Source organism: Eschrichtius robustus, chromosome 3, assembly GCF_028021215.1.
Source record: "Eschrichtius robustus isolate mEscRob2 chromosome 3, mEscRob2.pri, whole genome shotgun sequence".
Taxonomy (NCBI): Eukaryota; Metazoa; Chordata; class Mammalia; order Artiodactyla; family Eschrichtiidae; genus Eschrichtius; species Eschrichtius robustus.
Window position 1 is genome coordinate 16,739,968 of NC_090826.1, and position 16,880 is coordinate 16,756,847.

General features: G+C 52.6%; 1 protein-coding gene across 1 annotated transcript in view; it reads right to left on the bottom strand.

The window, feature by feature from the left end:
• Positions 1-16,880, bottom strand: part of ECE1 (endothelin converting enzyme 1) — a 118,405-nt gene that overhangs the window by 81,729 nt on the left and 19,796 nt on the right. The gene's annotated exons all lie outside the window — the stretch shown is intronic.

Here is a 16,880-nt window from a genome sequence, read left to right on the forward strand (position 1 = left end):
TCCACCTGGAGAGCCTTGCTCCTTGCTCTACTCTCTAAGGACTAACTTGAGGCTCAGCCTAAAGGGTCTTTCCTTTGTCCCCAGCTGAAGTCATCCTTCCTCGGAGCTTTAGTCTAACAAGCAAGATTGGCTCCCTTTCACACATCCTGCTAGGGCCCGGACACAGGGGCACAGTTGGAAGCCTTAGTCCCCAGCCCCTGCCCCAGAGGCCACCTGTGTAGGAATCCCAGGGGCTGCTGGGCTCCTCCCTTGGAGGAATGGAAAAAGTACTCTCTCATGGGGGAAAAATCCCTTCTGCGGAATTGGTGGTAAGAAGAAGGAAGGTGTCTTGTGGGAAGGGCCAGGAGACCTGAGGGAGCTCTGGCATGTATTCCAGAAATCCTTGAGTTCAGGGATGAGGCCGAAGAGGCAGGAGTGAGGCTGTCCAGGAAATCTGGACATAGACCAGACCTAGGAACTCCGGCTGTGTGATCCTGGGCAAGTCGCTTAGCCTTGCTGAGCCTCAACCTCCTCACCTGTGAAATGGGGCTGATGCTCCTTAACTCTCTAAGTATAAGGTAAAAGCTGTTGACACATGGGAGACGCCTGACCCTGGGGCAAACTGGAGCTGTGGACTGATGCTGATGATCCCCAGGGCTCCACTCTCAAAGACCGCAGCTTGGAGTACTTCTTCCCTTCCTGCCCGCCCAGGGCCTCCCCTGCTGGGAGTGGTTTTAAAACTCTCCAGCATCTTGGCTAGAAGCCAGAGCTTCTTAAAGTTACTGACCTCCTGCTGAGGGCTTAGGCGGACACAGCCAGAGCCCATCATTCACTGTTTCTGGAGATTATCACAGCTCGCAGAAACGGCAGGGCACCTGGCGGGAACCTAGCCCCAGCTCCTTGCTAGCCTGGGGTGGAACTGGGCCAGAAGAGCACCCCACATCCTCTGAAAGAATCCACAGGGCCTTCCCTCCCTCTCTTCCCCATTGCCCAGGCCACACTGGGGCTCCGGGGTCCTGGGGTCACATCCCAAGCATGGGCACTGCAGTTCCATCCCCACTGGGCCATGAGATGTGGAGTTCCACGGAAAGAACTCTGCAGTCAGGGCGTTGCAGTCAGGGGGTGGTCACTTGCACTCTGTGATTAAGAAAATAACTCTGGAGCCAGACTGCTTGGGTTCAAATCCAAGCTCTGTCATTTACCAGCTGTGTGACCTTAAACAAGTTACTTAACTTCTCTGTGCCTTCGTTTCCCCATCTGTAAAGTGGTAAAATAATAGTACGTACCTCACTGGGTTGTTAGGAGGATGCAACTGGGCACTGCCCAGACCTCACCCTCTGCCATCACCCAGGCAAGTCACGACTGGGCCCTTCCCACCAGCTTCCATTGCCTGGCACAACCTCACTATTGCTGTTTATCCCAAGAACTCCTTCGACACGTGGCTCAAATGCCATCTCCTCTGTGAAGCCTCCTCAGTCAGGCCCCTCAGGGTTGTAAGTGACAGAAACCCAGCTTGAACTGAGTTTTGTAACTCAGTTCAAGCAAATGCCTGGGCTTGCAATGCCTGGGAGGGAGGGAGGATCAGGCATCAGGCAGGAGGAGATCCAGTTCAGATGTTGCTGCTGGGGTCTCTCCCTCCGTCTGACCCCATCCCTCAAGTTCCCTCTGTGTGTTACCCTCGTTCTTATCTCCTGAGTTTAGACATCCTTCAGGCCCAGAGAATTGGGCCAGGCTTACTTACTGGCAGCTAAGAGCCCTAGAGAAAAGAACCCTTCTCTCTCCCTGTGTTGAATTATAAAGTCTCAGGGAAGAACTCTGATTGGCCAGGCCTGGTTCATGTGCCCTCCCTGGGAAGAGGTGGGGCAAGATCCTGTGATTGGCACCCAACTGATAGCACAAGGAGTGGGGGAGGAGCAGTTTCCAAAGGAAGGGGCTGCTGTTAGCAGATGGAGTGGGTAGGGAAGCTGACAGATACAACCCGTGTCCATGCCATCACCCCTGACACCCTGGCCCTGCAAGTTTTCCTTGCTCTGTCCTCCCCTGGCACTCTGCCCAACCCTCCACCAGATCCCACCTGCTACTGGATAACAGGACGCCATGGGGACTGGGTATGTGGCTGTCCCACCCACTGAGTCAAGAAATCTTAAAGGGCCAAGGCTCTGGTCATCTGGGCCCTCTAGCACTCAACTCTGCCCCCTAATTGTAAACAACTTTCAACAAATGAGGGAAAAGAGGCTCAAGAAGTAAAAGGGGTCGCCCAGGGCTTCCCTGGTGGCGCAGTGGTTGAGAATCTGCCTGCCAATGCAGGGGACACGGGTTCGAGCCCTGGTCTGGGAAGATCCCACATGCCGCGGAGCAACTGGGCCCGTGAGCCACAACTACTGAGCCTGCGCGTCTGGAGCCTGTGCTCCGCAATAAGAGAGGCCGCGATAGTGAGAGGCCCGCGCACCGCGATGAAGAGTGGCCCCCGCTCGCCGCAACTAGAGAAAGCCCTCGCACAGAAACGAAGACCCAACCATAAATAAATAAATAAAAAATTAAAAAAAAAAAAAAAAAAAGGGGGTCGCCCAAGGGGCCAACCTGGATGTGAATCGTCGTCTAGGCTCTTCTGACCCCACCCTGCAGCCTCCTCTCTCCACCCACAATCATCAAAAATCGTCTTCAAAAAAACCCTCCTTGACAAGGAGACTGTAACCCATCCCTCAGAAAGAAGGAGATGGGCCCCAGACTGGTGCCCTGTAGGGAAAGGGCTCTGGCTTTGCAGTCAGCTGGACTTATGTTCAAAACCAGCTTCTTCCGAAGACACACGTTACGATCTTGGGCAAGATGACAGACGAAGAGAATGCGGACAAAGTATGTGGAGTGAAGCCGGGACCTGAGGGATGGGGGCTGCTGCTTTCAGAGTTGGGTTCCCTGTTCCTCTCAGGGTAACCAGTGGGTCTAACTGGCTGCCCAGACCGCAGGGTACTGAGAGTCACAGCGCCGGTGCCTCCTCTCGCCCAACGTGCAGGGGTGTTCCCAGCGTCCACCCACTCCTCTGTTCACCCACTTATGGGCTCAGCAGGCCTGTCCCACAGGCCACCAAAGGCACCGGCTTCTGGGGCAAGCAGGAAAAAGAGCATGTGGCATCGCCCGCCGAAACGGCACTTTTCTCTTATGTCGTCACACACGTCACCAAGAGGCAGGACAATGGAGCGGTAGCAGCGTGGTGGACCTGGGACCCAGGCAGCCTGGATTCAGACACCAGCTCTGCCTCCTATTACCAGTCTGACTTGGGCAAGTGACATGACCCCCTGTGCCTCGGTTTATCAGTAAAACAGAGATCATCACAGCACCACTCTCACGGGTGGCTATGAGAATGAAAGGAATTAAAATATACAAAGCATTCTGACCCTGGTGCTATTTATTTGATTCCCTCATGCATCCATGGGGTAAGTACTACCACTGTCTCCCATTCTGCAGAAGATAAAACTGCGGCCCAGAGACAGGCAGTGACTTGCTTGGGTTACAGTGACAGAAAGTGACAGAGCCAGGACTGGGTGCCAGGTCTGACTCTGAACTCCTTGTTGTTCTCACTCTGCCCCTCTGCCCCCTGTTATTCCCTCCTGGACTCTGAAATCCTGTCTCAGCAGGAAGTGCTCGTCCCCACCTGCCACCACACCAAGGCCTCACGCGAGGGCAACACCCCAAGTCCAGCCCCAGCCAATCGGGGTGGACCCTCGGCCAAACCAGATGCTACTGAGCTGGCGTTGCCTCAGTGACCAGGAATGTCCGCCTAACAAAGCCCACCCCAGGCTCAGCCTCCCATCTGGTCCCCGTTACCCCCCTCACCACACATGTGTCACGCTTCCCGGGGAGCCCGGGAGGAAATGCCTGGTGGGGAGAGGAGGCCTGGCTCCTGCTGACAGTGGGGGAGCGATGGCTGTATTGGCTCCAGGAGACACAAGCTGCCCCATCTGCAGTCTTGGCCCAGAGAGGTCCCCAGGCGCAGAGCAGAGCTAAGGGGGTGGAGAACCAGGGACAGGGGGACATGACAAAAAAGGGAGTGGAGGGTGACTGCAGGAAGGGAGAGTGCCAGGCTCATTTTCTATGGGAACAAGCTGCTCCCCCATCCTGGAGTGGGAAGAGCAAAGGTTTTGGAGCAGAGAGACCTGGGTTTGAATCCTGTAATTTACTGCTGTGTGACCCTGGGCAAGTCACCTCACCTCTCTGAGCATGTTTCTTCATCTATAAAATGTGGACGTCTGAACCTACTTCACAGGGTGAGAAATGAGGAGATAATCCATGAAAAGGCACACAGGAACTCAAATTTCACCTCGTCCTAAGAGGGGCACTGCCAAGGGGACGGGCTGTGATGCTGGATGCTAATAAGATGGCACAGGAATGTCCTGGCTCATGGAGAGATGGCAGGGGCGGCTGGGATGACCCCGGGCTTCACCCTGAGCAACAGCCTGGCCTGGGTCACAGAGGCGTGATGGCGGGTATTGGCCACAAGGGTGCTGCTGTTACTGCTGCTAAATCACAACAACTACGACAGCAGCAGCAACAAAACCAATTCCTTGAGCAATGACTTCATCCAGGCCCTGTGCTAATAAGCACTTTACATGTGTTTTCTGGTTTAACCATCACAGCAACCGCAGGTGAGAGATTTGAAAGTAGAGGCACAGAGAGGTTAAGTAACTGGTTCAAGGTCACATAGCTGGGGAGAGGATATAATTCAAACGCAGGTCTACCCAACTCCTGGGCACCACAGGATCCTGCAGAATGGAGTGGGAGTTCTGGGCAGGGAGGCCTGACTAGGCCAGGCGGGCGTCCCTGCCTGGGACACTCACACAGCAGCATTCCCAAACCCCCTCCTGGGCCCCCAAACCCCTGGCTCTGTAGCCGTCCAGCTTGGGCTCTTCCTCCTTCCCCCTGGGGCTTGGCTTCTGCTCAGCCTGGCTCAGGAGCCAATTCGCAATTGCACAATTAACAATTAGGCACAACTTTTCTTCTCTTCCAAAGGAGAAAACAGCAGAAGCCTTGGTGAGACGGACACAGCAGAGCTTCTGCCGGAACCCATGAGATCTGTCTCTAGTCCCCTGCCAGGCTGGGGAGGCCCCTTTCCTGACCCAGCCCAGCCAGGAAACCAAGAATCAGGCAGCCCCTCTCCTTCTTGTCTTCCTTTCTCATTCAAGCCCTACCCCTCACCCCCAGGACTTCCTGACTGCCCTAGCCCACAGTTTTCACATGTTCCTCTGATCCCAATACCACTGATTCCTGATTCTTTGTCTATGTAGTCAGCACTTGGTCTATACCACTGTCACAGGATCATGTATCTCTGTCAAATTGTAAGCAATTTGCATTTGTTTTGTTTTGGTTTTTTTCCCAAGCAACACTATGATGTTCCTCTCAACACCAAGTCTAGTCAGGACACATAGAAGTTGCTTGACTCACAGTATACTCCTTGGCTTGGAGAACTCCTATTCACCCTTCAGAACCCAGATCAAATGTCATCTCCTCCATGAAGTCCTCCTCTGTGTCCTAAACTGCCCCATCTCTGTGCACCTGTAGTGATTTGTATGTATTGCTAACAGAATGTCCTTCCCTCCTGCACTGTAGTTTCTATGCAGGTACTGTGCCAAGATTGTTACACTCAATTCTAAATGTACCAATAATTCTGCAAGAGAAAGTTAATATCCCCATTTAACAGATGGAGATGATAAGGCTCAGAGAGACTGAGAGACTTACCTAAAGTCACACAGCTAATAAGTGGCAGGCCTGGGATTTGAATCCAGGTCTGCTCAAGCCCCACGCAAATGATTCTTTGGTGGGGTCAGACTGCCTCCCCCATGATGGGTCTTTCCCACTGACTGCACTGGAATCCTGAGCCTAGCATGGTCCCAACCTTTGTAGTTCCCCCATGGATCAGCCCCAGAGGTGAGATGTTACTCACCCCGACCCCACTGTGGCATTCCAAGCCAAAGGGGACCAACCAGCTGGGCCCACCTCACTCTACCAGTCTCCGGACCACCTTAAAAGCACGTCTATCCAGGCAGCTAGGCTTTAGAAGCAGCTCCTGGCCTCTGAAGCCACTCCCTGGCTACACAGATAATTTCAGGGGATACCTGGGCTTAGGGGAGAGAGCAGGCTCTGGAGCTGACTGACTTGGCTACTGGCTGTGGGACATTGGGACCATGACTCAACCTCTGAAGCCTTAGTCAGCTCATCTGTGAAGTGAGAAAAACCCTTCCTCACAGCAGATTGATTAAGATCAAGGGCCTCACACAGGGCCTGGAACACGCACTTACTCAGTCAACAGATATTTACTGTGCACCTACTATGCGCCAGACACTCTTCTTCGTGCTGTTCACAGCAGCAGACAAAATAGGAACACTCCTGTCATTAAGCGGTTTTTAAACTCTTAGAGCAACCCTCCTCAAATTATTGATCAGTTCTCTCAGCAAAGAGTCCTATGATACAGTGGGCTTATTGGATCCCCCTCCGTAACATAAATAACATATATACACCTTGGACGCTCTCCCGCGGTCACCAGGAGACATGCACAAGGCAGCTCCACAGCATCATCTAAACAGTGAATGAGAGGGCTTCCCTGGTGGCGCAGTGGTTAAGAATCCACCTGCCAATGCAGGGCACACAGGTTTGAGCCCTGGTCCGGGAAGATCCCACATGCCACGGAGCAACTAAGCCCGTGAGCCACAACTACTGAGCCTGCGCTCTAGAGCCCACAAGCCACAACTACTGAAGCCCGCACGCCTAGAGCCCGTGCTCCACAACAAGAGAAGCCACCACAATGAGAAGCCCGTGCACCGCAACAAAGAGTAGCCCCCGCTCACCACAATTAGAGAAAAAGAAAGCCTGTGCACAGCAACGAAGACCCAATGCAGCCAAAAATAAATACGATAAAATAAATAAGTTCAAAATAAAAAACAGTGAATGAGAAACACCTAAACGGCCACCTCTCGCAGCCTGCATAACTGTGTAGACTCATGTGACACAACACATGACACGGCACTGCAATGACATGGACACAAACTCAAACACGACATGCAGAGAGAAAAGCTGCAGAGGGAAATACATAGCCTTGTACCAATTAAAGTTTTAAAACACATGAGCAGTGCTATGTATCATTTGGGGAGGCAGAAGCATCTAGTAAAAGAATCCAGGCAGTCATTTAAGAAAATAGTTTCTTCTGGAAGAGGGGTGGGTAGGGAATGGGATCAGGGAGGGACCCGTGTGGGACGTTCAGCTGCATTTGGAATGTTTTAGTTCTTAAGTTGGATGGTGGGTTCACCAGTATTTGTTTTTGCTGAACTCTATGCTTTTTATATGTCTGAAATATTTTGTCCCACACCAAAAAAGGCATGGGCTTTGGAGGCAGACACACTTGGATGGAGAGCCGGAATCGGGCTCTGCTGATGCGTGAGCTGTTTTTTCCTCTGTGAAGTGGGGATCATAAGACCCCTCTGCTAGCTCCCACGACTCTTCTGAGACTCAAACAAGGTTGTGTTTGTACCGGGCCTGGCGCACAGTGCGGGGGCAGGTGGGCTGGCGCACAGTGCGGGGGCAGGATGGCTCACAGCAGGGCCTGGCACGCGGTGGCTTGGCGCATAGCAGCGCTCGGTGCACTGTTGGGGGGCTTGGCGCACAGCAGCTGTTACTGTTCTTACTGCTCTCAGGAGAGTCTCCCACAATGAATGGATGGAGGCGAAGGGCCAGTCCACAGGCCTCAGATCAAGGGGAGAAAAGGGTTTACTCGTCCCAAGGCCAGGCTGGCCTTCAGTGATTCTTAACTGGTGACGCATATGGGGCTCTGGGGATTGGGTAATCTTGGTCCCTTGGCCAGGACACAAAAAGAAAGTCATGGGCCTGGGCTGGCTGGACTCCCTCTAGGGCCCCACCCCTACTCAGACTCTCTGTCTCTGGCCTTCTAGGTGCCCCTCCCTGCTGTGAGTTGGGCAGGAATGCTGGGCTCCCTCCCTGCCCAATTCTCCTCGGCCTCTCCCGAGACCCTACTCCTCATTCTCCAGCTGGAATCTTAGCCACCTTGTACCCAAACAAACGCTCTGGAGCGACTTCCGCAGGTCCCAGGCTCCAACAGGTGTGACCGAGGGAGTTGAGCCCGGGCGCCCATCTCCTGGTTCAAATCCAGGCGCAGGGTGTGACCTCAATGCTCCCAACCTTCGACTGGGGCCACCGCCACCCCCTCACGGGGTGGGGGGGAACACCTGCGCCGCCCAGGCGCACCCCACAGGTGTTAGATGGATCACTCCGGCTGCCCAGGCTCGGGCTGCTGGCATATTTAAATGATTCCTCTGGCTCTGGCACAACCCAAGTGGCAGTTCTGCTGGACGCCAAGATGAACCCGGGCAGGGGAACGTGTGAATATACAGCAGGACAAGACCCGGGGCAGAGAGTGGCAGGAGGTGGGGAGCAGGGGGCCCGGCATGGGCTTTCAGCCACTGGAACCAAGTGAAACCACCCTGCTGGCACAAGCACAGAAATTTATCAGAGTTTCCGAGAGCCCAAGGGCATTTCTGGGGCACAGCTTGGAGAGGGCAGAAGGGAGGGGGGTGGCTGTGAAATCATGAAGCATATGGGGAACGTATTTACTTCACCCCTGCCTTTTCCTAACCCTGTCCCACCCCCATTAACAAAGGACTATGGGCATCCTCCATGGAGACCTGGGCACCAGTTCTGCCTCGGTCACTCAGTGTGAATCTTTGGGACAAACATTTCTGCTCTCTGGGCTTCTTGCTTCTCCATCTATAAAATGGGTGGGATGATACCTAAGGTCTTATTGATCTATCAGACTCACTCCACAAGGCTGCATAACCAGAGTCAGCAAAATCCCCTTTCCTGGGTGAGAAAGGGGCAAAACCCCTGGGCTGGCCTTCCTCAGCCCGGTCAGTCCCACACACGGTGATGCGCTAAAAAGTACTAAACCGGAGGAGGTAGTTTACAGCAAGAACTACAGCTCCCAGGTGGGCACAACCCAGCAGGAGAGAAAGTGAATTAGGGTCCCAATAGAGTTTGCATGGGAAGAGCGGTATCAGCAGAGGCAGACGCAAAGGAATATTGTTACACTTTTACAAACTCACCCTCTCAGCAAACCAAATTTTGTGGGCTTTTGACAGCTGGGGCTGTGCCATTCCCAGGGCTCTGTTTCCTCATCAGTAAGGTAAAAATAATAAGAGACCAAAAAGGGCTGTTATAAAGATGTGATAAGATGCGTGTAAATGACATGACACATACTAGGTGCTCAGTCAGTGCTGTCCCATCGGGCACCAGGAGGCCCTGGATGCTGGTTCCCCGGCTGCCTCAGCTCCCTCAGCAGGCCCACAAGCAGACCGGATGTTTACACTGGCCGGCCAGGGCCCCCTGCCTGCCTGGAACAGGCTGAATAAACACACGCGCTCACAGGCTCCTGTCTCCAGCCCCCTACAGGCCGCTCGCCTCCCAGGCTGGTCGTCACTCTCACAGGAGCCTCCAGCCCACTCCGGATCCTCTGTTTACAGGTTCTCTCCACGGATTATGTTTGGGGTTTGCTGCATCCAGCTGATACCTGGCAAGACACCCTAACCCAGGCCATGATGATCTCCAGAACAGGGGCAAAGTGAGAGAGGGCCAAGCTCTGGGAGTCAAGGGCTATGTGGGCTTGGACAGGAGGCCCAGCTTCTCAAGAGGCTCAGTTTCCTCATCTACAAAATGGGGATAACAGGTGACAGTGAAGGTTACATGGGGTAACATGATGAAGGCACAGAGTACAGTGCCTGGCTCCTGAAGGGTACTAGAAAAATAAGCTCTTAAAATTAAAAAAAATTTTTATGGGTAATTGTTTTATGGATAATTGAGGAGTTTGGCTAAGCAGTTGGTGGGCCCTTGAGAGCACTTCTTAAAAATAAATAATAGGAACTTTTTGGCCAGACTGTGCCAAGCACTTTCCATGCATCATCTCATCACCTCCACACAGCAGCCCCAGGAGATGGGGTGCGTCATTATCCCCCGTTTCACAGGTGGAATGCTGAGCCCAGAAAAGGTCGAGTCACTTATATGGGGTCACACAGCCCTTGGTAGGTGGAGGAAGTGTGTGCTTGATCCAGAAACTGTGCTCTTAACCTCTACCCTTGCCCACATCCCTGTAGGGGCCGCACCTGTGTCTTCCCTCCCACCCTTCCTCCATTCTGGGAAGGCTTCCTGAGGTCCCAGCCTCCTCTAGGCCATGGGGATACCGGGAACTTCCAGCAGCCTCAGGCTCAGCTGTGCAGCCACCCCTGCCCATTGCCTCGGTGGTGACTTGATCATCTGTGATGTTCTTCTCTGGCTCTGGGTCACAGCCTGTAGGATCCCGCTGCTGCTGGGCCCCTGGTTTGGAAAAGAGGGGGACGGGCTATCACTGACTCATCATCTACCCCATGCGATGCGCCGAATGACATTTTCTCATGTAATCTTCATGACCACCCTGTGCTGGAGGGATTATCATCCCCATTTTACGGAAGAGAAAACTGAGGTTCCAAGAGGTGAAGGCACTTGCCCAGCATCCCCCAGTTAATCAGTGGCAGAGCTGGGGACTCAAACTCAGGTCACTCTGACTCAGCAGGCTGCCCCTGTCTCCTGGGGGAGATAAGACAGGACACAAACAACCTAACACAAACCAGAAAGTGATAAAGGCCTTCAGGGAAAGCCAGATAAGGGGCTGGGGACATTTACAGAGAGGGGCTCGGCCTTCCTGGGGAAGTCTGTATGAATAACACAAGAGGAATTCCCCATGGGAAGAGCACATCCTGGGGGCGCCCAGCAGCTGTGCCCAGGAAGGGGGTCTGTTGAGGACTTAGGTCTGTGCAGACAGGGCTGACCACAGGAATACCTTGCCCTGAGTGGCTGTGACTGGCCAGTGCCTTCACAGGTAATCAACACTTAATGAGCACCTACTGTATACTGGGCCATTTTCCCAGCAATCCTGTCACACAGGAAGAATTATTATTATTATTATTTTTTAAACAAGAACAGCTGTTTTTTTAATAAATTTATTTATTTATTTATCTTTGGCTGTGTTGGGTCTTCGTTTCTGTGCGAGGGCTTTCTCTAGTTGCGGCGAGCGGGGGCCACTCTTCATCGCGTTGCGCGGGCCTCTCACTGTCGCGGCCTCTCCTGTTGCGGAGCGCAGGCTCCAGACGCGCAGCCTCAGTAGTTGTGGCTCACGGACCCAGTTGCTCCATGGCATGTGGGATCCTCCCAGACCAGGGCTCGAACCCGTGTCCCCTGCATTGGCAGGCAGATTCTTAACCACTGCGCCACCAGGGAAGCCCAGGAAGAATTATTTTCATTTTAGAGAAAGAGAAACTGAGGCTTGGAGAAGGAAGGGTGTTTCCTCAAGACCATACTGCTTGGAAGGGGCAGATCTGTCTGATTCCCAAGTCCTAATGAAACAGTTGTGTCCCTTTGGTCTGGTCCTGCCTCCCTCCTGCTCTGTCTGAGGCTCCCAGGACAGCTTCCCCAGGCCCACTGACCACAGTCCCCATCTGGCTCACGTGGGCAGCTGGAAAGACTTCTGAGATCAGCATTATATCCCCATTTTACAGATGAGGAAACCCAGGCTGTTTGCACGCAGCTTCCCAGTGAGATGGACTGGGGACGGGGTGTGTGTGGATGAAACCAGAAGACCCCACAACCCACCTGAGCTGAGCACTGCTTCCCTCTCCAAGAATTTGGGGCAGGTCAGTCAGTGCTGCCCACTTCTGGCCTCCTAACAGATGCTTCCGTTCCAGGACTATGGGCACGTGTGGGGAATTTGGTGGCCCTTTGCCCAGCAAGAGCCAAGGGATCCTGGCTGCACGGCTGCCATGGAAACACCAGAGGATGCTCTAAGGGCAGGAGACCAGTCAGCCTTTCTCACCTGGCCAGTGCAAAGGGCAGGCCGAAGGCACAAGCTGGGACTGCCAGGGCCCCTCCTCCCACGCACTCCACCCCAAGGCCCCAGGCCCTGTGACAAAAATGACAGTGCCAACCGTTGGCATAGGAGACAGGGAGGTGTGCTGTTTTGGCACTAGGAGTTGGAAACTGGCCTAAATACCTAGCCAGGTGAGGACAGAAAAACTCAGAGGCGAAGAGGAGAGGAAGAAGAACAGACGGAGGGACAGTCAGAGAATGGAGTCGGGAAGGACAATGGGGTTCAGAGTTAGAAAACATTTCCTGAGCCTGTAGGACATACCTGGCATCAAACTAGCACCTTCTTCACACTAGTTTTGTCACCCGATCCTCTAAACTGTCCCACTCTACGAAAACTGAGGATAAATTCCAAGAACGAGGAGAGAGAGTGAGGCTAGAGGAGGGCCTTGATGGGCCCAGCCCAAGGGTACAAGGTCAGGGGTGATGGAGGGAGGAAATGGGGATGCAGGCAAACACAACAAAGCTGTCTGGGTGAAGGGGACAGTGGTGGACCCAAGGCATCGAGCTACAGAGGTGGAAACCCTCCCCTGACCGTAGGCCAGTGGCTTCTCTTGCCAGCTGCCAGCCAGTGGGGCTCATCTTGTCCTTCTAAGCATCAGGTGGAATGAAAAGAGCACTGCTCTGAAGTCCTGAGTTCAAACCCATCCCTGATGCTCACTTACTATGTGACATTGAGCAAATCATTTGCCTTCTCTGGGCCTTCTCTTTAAAGCAGAAGCATAAATTCAAATCCTGGCTCTACCATCAGCTAGCTGAGTGATCTTTCTTGGGCATATCACTTAACCTTTCCGACCTTCAATTTCCTCATCTATAAAATGGGTCTATTAATGGTACCTATATCTGATAAGATTAAGTGAAAATATGTAGGTTAAGCATTTAGCCCATACTAGGCTCTCAATAATATTAGCTGCTATTAGTATTACCATACTTTTTATTGAATTATCAGCAGGTCTCAATCTGGGGCAGTTCTGCCCCTCTAAGGGGTTTTTGTATATATGTGGGAGCATTTTTGGTTGTCAAATGACTGGGGAGTACTCGCATTTAATCCTGGGGGCCACAGCTGTTAACTTCCTGCTATATGTGGAACAATCCTGCAAAATAATAAAAACTGCCTCTCTCAAAATGCCAAGAGTGCCTGCATTCAGAGGCAATGGCTGCTAACCTCAGAGGACCCTCCCAGTGTCCTTGACTTCCAAGTCTAACAGGAGGCAGTGCACGGTACCGGGTCTCCGGGTCAGGTATACCTGCTTTCAATCCATCTCTGCCACCAATAAGCTATGAGACCCCGGGGATATCATGTCACCTCCCTGGGCCTCAGTTTCCTCATCTGTGAAAAGGGGACGCTGATTCGTGCCCTGCATGAATGCCTGTGGCTTAAACAGGGTAATGACTCCAGAGCATCTACAGCAGGGGACTTGAGAAATGGTGGCCACAGAGCAGGACAGGTGGTGCTCTGAGGGCAAGTGGGCAGGCGGAAGGGGCTGGGCAGGTTCCCGAGTTATCAGAACAGGAGCAGCCCTTCCACACCCAGACCCCTGAACCCCAGAGTGAGCCGAACGGATCGGCTGGCTTTCCTGTAGCTCACTGGTCCCTGCAGGACTCAGGGAGAGGCAAGCAATAGGGATCCTAGCATCTTGCTGGTCAGAGCAGGAGGTGGGTCTGGGTTGGGAGGGACAGTCAGACATTGCCTTCCTCCCTTCAGGGCAGAGGCTGGAGGTGGCCTGAGATGGGAGGGAAAAGGGGAAGGACCATGAGCAAAGAGGATGGCAGGACTGTGAACAGGGCTTGTTAATGTCTCTTTCACAGCTTGCAGCTGGCGGGAGGGTGGGGGGTGGTGGGGGGGGGACGGGGGGGCGGTGCGGTGCGTGACAGAGGGAGGAAATGGGACATTCATCAGGTCCCCAAATATGCATCATAATGCGGTAAAGTGTTTTATATCATTTTATGCACCCAATGACCCTGCAAAGTAGGTGGTTCTGTCCCCATTTTATAGACAAGGAGACTAACACTCAGGCAGACGAAATGATTTGTCCAAGGTCACACAGCCTAGACATAATCATGATTCTTTCTCTCTCCCTGTCTTCTCCCTCTACTTTTCTCTCTCTCTCTTTCATACCCCATTCAAAAGCCTCATATTGCTCCGAGGATAAAGATAAAACTACAAGCACCCCAGGCTCTGGTACCGCCACCCTGTTTAGCCTCATTTCACAATGTGCCCTCCCCCTCCCTACCCCAGACCCCAGTGACTCTGCTTTTCTTGTAGTCCTTCATTCCCTTAAACCACTGGGCCTTTGCACACACCCTGTACCTGGAATGCTCTTCCCTTCCCTCCTAGTTACACCACCTCTCCTTCGGATTGCAGTTAGAGTGTCACATCTGCAGAGAGGCCCTCTCTAACCTTTACTAGTCAAATCCCCCTATTACAGGTACGTGCAGCATCAGGACCCTTGTCTTCATGGCATTTGTCACTGCTGCAATTTCATGCTTATCTGAGATTATCTGATAAAGAACTTTCTTACCTCCACGCTCTTCTCATATTGATTAATAGGTATTTATCAAGTACCTACTATGTGCCAAGTGCTGTCCAAGGTAGTGCAGGGAGGTGGAGAACAAGCCAGATAAGATCTCTATACTCATGAAATTCACATTCTAATGGCAGGAAACAGACAAAGATGGCACAGTCTATGCAAAGGGGCAGAGGTGGGAGTGCAGAGTAAGCTGCACTGGGGGGTGGGAGGGGAGACTGTATTTCTGTTTGCCTGAAGCAGGGAGAACAGGGTAGGGAAAGGCCAGAGACGATGCTGGAGAAGCGGGCAAGGACTAGGTCACAAAAAACCCAGAATTCCTACAGGGGAGTCTGACTTCCTCCAGGACAATGGGGGGCACTGGAAGGGTTTTAAGCAGGATGGTAACAGGGCTTGACATGTGTTTCAGAAAGCTGTCTAAGGCTGCAGTGAGGAGGCAAGGTTGGAGGAGCAAGGCTGGAGGCAGGGAGGGCAAGCAGGAGGCTTTGCCTTAATCCAGGGGAGAGGGTGGCTGGCAGAGGGCAAGGGTGGAAAGAAGAGGAGGGGAGGCAGAATACTGATCGAACTTCGGCAGGAAGGCATCTGGTTGGCACCCGGAACTTCATGCAAGCAACTGTGAACAGAGGTGCCGCTGACTGAGAAAGCAGGGCAGGCAAAGCCGGGTTTGGGAGGCAGGAGGGCGGGTGCAGAGGTGGCCTTCACCATGGAACGACAGCATCAGTGAAAGAGAGGATGGGTGGAGTCCAGGGCAGAGGAAAAGGCCATGGCTTTGGGGACCACTCCAACGTGCAGCAGACAGAGAGGAAGGCCACAGTACATTCTACAAAATACCTGCCCAGTATCCTCAATACTGCCAAGGTCATGAAAAACAAGGAAAGTCTGAGAAATGGTCACAGACCAGAGGAGGCTAAGGAGACATGATGACTAACTGCCATGTGGTGTTCTGGATGGGATCCTGGAACAGAAAAGTATAAAAACTGGTGAAATCCGAACAGAGTGTGGATTTAATTAACTGTAATGAACCAATGATGGCTTCTTGGTTTTGACAAACCTACCATGGTCATGTGAGATGTTACCATTAGGGGCAGCTGGGTGAGGGGTATACAGGGACTCAGTATCATCTTTGCAACTTTTCTGTAAACCTAAAATTATTCCAAAATAAAATGCTTATTTAAAGAAAGGTGGTTTCAGCGGGACTTCCCTGGTGGTGCAGTGGTTAAGAACCCACCTGCCAATGCAAGGGACACAGGTTCGAGCTCTGGTCCGGGAAGATCCCACATGCCGTGGAACAACTAAGCCTGTGCGCCACAACTACTGAGCCTGTGCTTCTAGAGCCTGTGAGCCACAAGTGCTGAAGCCCACGTGCCTAGAGCCTGTGCTCCGCAACAAAGAGAAGCCACTGCAATGAGAAGCCCGGGCACTGCAACAAAGAGCAGCTACCGCTTGCCGCAGCTGGAGCAAGCCCGCGCGCAGCAACGAAGACCCAACGCAGCCACAAATAAATAAATAAATAAATTTATTAAAAAAAATAAAGTCATTCCCAGGGAATGACCAGATGCGCTGGGATCTGTGCCCTGTAGAAATCGTGCACGTTTGCTGAAATCCCCGACAGGGGCTCAGGAGGGATGGCTTCATGGGGCTTCGAGGCTGGGGTCACTTCTAAAACCAAGTCTCCTCACACCTTCCCAGCGGTTCCCAGAGAGTGACCCTGTAGCCAGGGAGGTCTGAGGACACAATAAAAAGCCTTTGTTGAAGCTTCATTTTAAAAAAAATCTTAAAAATTCATGCCAATTCTGCATTCTACTCCAAAATAGTATCTTTTAATTTCACTATAAATGTCCCCCACTGTACTCCCCAGGGCAATCTCGTGCACTGGTATGAAACGCTCAAATACAAAGTATGAAACCTCAAAAGTGGACAACTGACCTGGAGAGAGTGGGGGAGAAAGGACTCCATCGTCTAGAATAACACAGCTGGAGAAGGAGGAAGAGGTACCCGGGCCCTACGACTGGCTACAGACTGTGCCCTGGGCTCAGGTGCCTTCATTCATTTTTTCATTCATTTTTTTCACATACTCATTCTTTTTACCAATATTTATGTGCCTCCCATGTAGCAGCACTGTTCTAGGTGGCTAAACCAGGGAACAAGACACACAGAAACCCTTATAGGTTAGTGGGAAGAGATAGAGGAAATAAAATGAGTAAATAAAATAGGGAGGGGCTTCCCTAGTGGCGCAGTGGTTAAGAATCCGCCTGCCAATGCAGGGGACACGGGTTCGAGCCCTGGTCCAGGAAGATCCCACATGCCGCGGAGCAACTAAGCCCGTGCGCCACAACTACTGAGCCTGCGCTCTAGAGCCCACGAGCCACAACTACTGAAACTCGTGCGCCTGGAGTCCACGATCCGCAACAAGAGAAGCCACGGCAA